Raw genomic sequence first — 3,976 nt, 5'->3', positions numbered from 1 at the left:
AAAAAAACAACAACAACCAAAACAGTCACTAGCTAAAGTGACATGGAGAATTTTGTATTCGAGAGAAGGGTCAGTGTTTGGGATCTATAAAGAGAAGCTGGGAACATCTGCAGGGACAGGAAGAATATGCATAAACACACAGTGTGAACTAAAATACACAGTGCAGCAATGCTTGCAATCTTACCATGAGAATATGAATATTTGGAGTTCTTCCCCATCTAAAAATGCCCTTCAGACAGCTGATTATGTAGGTATTTCATATGAAAATGCATCTAATGATGTAAATGGAAAGGGAACCTAAGAATAAGTGGAGCACATCCAAAGACTTTAGACAGCAAAAGGCATAAAATCGACTACTTTTAAAACATTCCATTTCAACATACGCATAGCCTAGGAGAAGATTGGAAATGAGCATAGTGTAAAATATATGGCTTCAAATCTTGTTTTCATTTTAATTTCTTCTTTAACACTCGAAAAGGACCCCTTGTGCCTTACACTGCTGCTCATGCAGCAGCTGCTGAGTGATGCCCATTGACCTCAGGCTGGACAAACGCATGTCCTGCACTTGCTACAGAGACAACTGATGCCTGAGTGAAGCCGAGTCCATCTCAAATCCCTTGGATGTATCAGTTCAGCAGCAATTACCAGTTCACCTATGAGGCTTACTATGTGGTGAGCACATCGAGTTAAAGCATTCTTCAAACTAAAATACCTGTCAGGAAATAGGAGCTTAGGGATACAAGCTGTCCTTCAAACCATCCAGTCTCACTGTCTAGAATATTTTACTCGGATCCAGCATCACTCCAGACACGTTTCCCTGCATGCAGCATGGGAGGTGAGGACTTTTTCAAACTATCCATCACAGCTTTACCTGCTCTCTAACCCCACTTCTCCAGCAACATGGGCCTGCCTGCCTAAAGACATGGAGACCCAGCAGAGGAGACACAAAGCTTCCCCTGGACTCATGGGCTGCCTGAACAATGATCTGGAGGAGCTGCAAGGCATGGTTTGCAGAACCAGGCTGCTATGTAGAACAGCATACTGCGGCCATCCCTGAGAAGTCAGCTTACTGGCTACTGTATGGGGCACTGACAACCTTCTCTCTGCCAATCCAAGGCCAAGGCAGTGCCTAAAACCAAGCAAATCTGAAACCTGACCAAAGAAGCAGACAGCCAGTGGTGCAACGCCAACATTACACGTGCTGTTACCATCTGCCACTGTGAGGAGATGTCAGAAAAGTTCTGGGGTGGAGCCAGCAGATGTTTGCAGCTGTATTTCATTAGCCCTTCTGACCTCCTGCCTTTGTGGGGGCCCCTATGTGCTCACTGCACCCAGCCCTGGCTCTTCCCATGCTGCAGGTTGTTTCCTTTGCCATCCAGCTCACTCCTGCTTCTCCAATCTACTCCCTGAGAATGAAGGTAACACAGGAGTTAAAATAATGCACCTTAACTGCATTTTTAGTGATAGAATCAATGGTGGGATTTTTTTGCTCAAAATTTCACCTATGCCTTTGGCTTCTAGATAAATGAGTAAACACTGTGACATTATTAAATGCATCCATTGCATGCCAAACAAGTCCTGCAGAAATCTATTCATTTGCAGTATACCTCATCTTGTTGACACCTTCCAATCAAGGCACTTCCAGACAAGAACTGCTGCTCTGTTTTAACACACTGCAATGTGATGCAGCTGCACTGACTGTACCTGGCTGCTGTTCTGGGGTCCTTCCAACAAATGCTCATGGTTTTGGAGCTCATTTGGCACATCCACCTCCCCATGAGGACCCTGCAATGCAACATACAGCTGTGCTTGGGCTGACAGTCAGGAGGACAGGAGCCAGCAGGAGGTACCCTTCTACTTTCCTGACACCAGAGTTATTTCCTTCTTTATGATAAGAGACAGAGCCCATTTTCGGCCTTCCCACACATATCCATAGCTGCGTGACTGCCAACTCTTTTATCACTTCCTATTGCCCTTGATTTTCTTAAATTTTGCCCAAGGTTATGTTCAGTAAAGGTTTCTGCCTCAAAATGCTGCACTGAAAACATTATCACAGTCACACCTGGAAACTGCACCAAAACCCTTCTTGAAAACGCCTGTTTTCCGAAGGGCAGCCCAGCTGTGCAGAAGAGCAGCAAATTCTTGTCCGCCTCCCTTTGCAGGTGTATCCTTTAAGTTGAAGGACTTTTTGCCCCTATATGTTATAACATATTTACAGACAGAGGTACTAACCTCTCAGCCTGCCCTTCCCAGCTCCTCTGTTATCTTTTTGCAGCTGCTCAGGGGTGGCTGACAGCTCCTATAGCCAGGAAACGTTTCACACTTCAGAGAAGCAGCAGTTTCTTATAGGCAGACTCTTCCAGATCATCCTTCACTGAGCCTAATGACTCTGGAAAGATCCCTGGGGAGGGAACACTGCTGCCAATGAGCTTCATTAAGTATCCAGCGAGAATGAGCAAAACATTTTTTTTCATTCTTTTTCCAAGTTGGCTCTAGCACAAAAAACATCACAGAGCATATGCTGCCTAAACAACGTGCCCACAATTCCTGCCTTTTTTTGAAGCAAGGTGGCTGTAAGCGAACACAACTATTTCCAGGGGAGCAACTTGATTTGGGAAAGCACCATAATACAAAGGCACTGCTTTTCTGATTGCCCCACACATCATTTTTCATGGGGAGGGGGGGAGGTGACCATCCTTGGAGGTGTTCCAGAATCACGGAGAGGTGGCACTGAGGGATGCAGGCGGTGGTGGTGATGGGATGGGTTGGGGGTTGGCCTTGGTGATCTTGGAGGCCTCTTCCAACCTTAATGATTCTATGAGAGACAGCTGAACAACTGCAAATACCTTTCAAACACTAACACTTGAGACTTCACTTAGGATGTGGTTCTGCACTGTAGCTCAGCAGATCTAATGGCATCTTGCTGCAGAAAAGAGATCTCTTCCCCTATTTCCAAAGCCTGTGTCCTCGGTGAGCTGATTTGGGGAGTTAGGCTGGGAAGAATCAGGCACACGTCAGCACAAAAAGATCAGTGGGAGCACAATGCTGGGAGCTGAACCTACCCTTGCAGCATTGGCTTGACAATGTATCAGTTCAGCTACAATGCACAAGTGCACTCTAAATTTAGATAGCTTTCTAACTATAAAGCCGTATCTCACATCCATTATTCCTCTCCCAACACAGGGATGAGCTATTCTATTATAAATGCTTTGATATCACCACAGAGCTCTCTACCCCACAGGAGCAGACATCAATTGTCATTAAAGCGGTTTCCGTTTCTGAACGGCGAAAAAAACGGAGACAAAGCTAATGGTGGTGACGGACAGGTTGCCCAAGGAGGGGAATGATCACAGGTTTAGGAGGAAAGGGAAAAAACCTATAGATGACTTCACCTGGACTCAGGCTGCTGCTCATTAATGCTTCTGAGAGTCACTTGACAGGTGATGACCTACACTGCTCCTGGCTTATTCACTTATCATCCATCTCAGACAGCACCAAATCCCTTCCATGTGCACAGTGTAATGGGAATGCTTGCTCTGAATAAAACAAAGAGGAGAAACAAAAAGAAAAGAAACAACAAAACTGCAGGCCTCAATTTGCCTGAGAAAACCACCAGAAGACTCAGTGATGGCATCATGCACTGGGTTTCACCACTCACTTCCCTCAGTTGCTCTGCATTTTCACCTTCCCTGCAAGAGGAAAGCCTCTCTGAGCACAAACTCTGGGTTGTGTGGGCAGAAGACACGGTTGTTTCCTCCTGTTGATATTTCTATCTACCCCCCGTTGGTCTGGGATTTCTCACAGAGCTTTTAAAAAGCTTTTCCCATTCAGGATTTGCTCCACTTTAAGTTTCTGGAGCGTGTGAACTCTGTGTTCAAGGCAGACACAGACATCCTTCTATTTCAGATATTCTGCTTCAGCAGCTAGCAGCCAACTTCTGTCCCAGTTTTTTTTCCTAACTACAGTTTGGAGAAAA

At 45.5% G+C, this 3,976-nt stretch overlaps 1 protein-coding gene across 4 annotated transcripts in view; it reads right to left on the bottom strand.

Moving 5' to 3' along the window:
* The window catches only part of EXTL3 (exostosin like glycosyltransferase 3), a 116,945-nt gene that overhangs the window by 83,181 nt on the left and 29,788 nt on the right, over nucleotides 1-3,976 (bottom strand). The gene's annotated exons all lie outside the window — the stretch shown is intronic.

The sequence above is a fragment of the Meleagris gallopavo genome, chromosome 2 (genome assembly GCF_000146605.3).
Source record: "Meleagris gallopavo isolate NT-WF06-2002-E0010 breed Aviagen turkey brand Nicholas breeding stock chromosome 2, Turkey_5.1, whole genome shotgun sequence".
Classification (NCBI taxonomy): domain Eukaryota; kingdom Metazoa; phylum Chordata; class Aves; order Galliformes; family Phasianidae; genus Meleagris; species Meleagris gallopavo.
The sequence above is the reverse complement of the archived record's forward strand: the minus strand, read 5'-3'. Positions and strand labels throughout refer to the sequence as shown.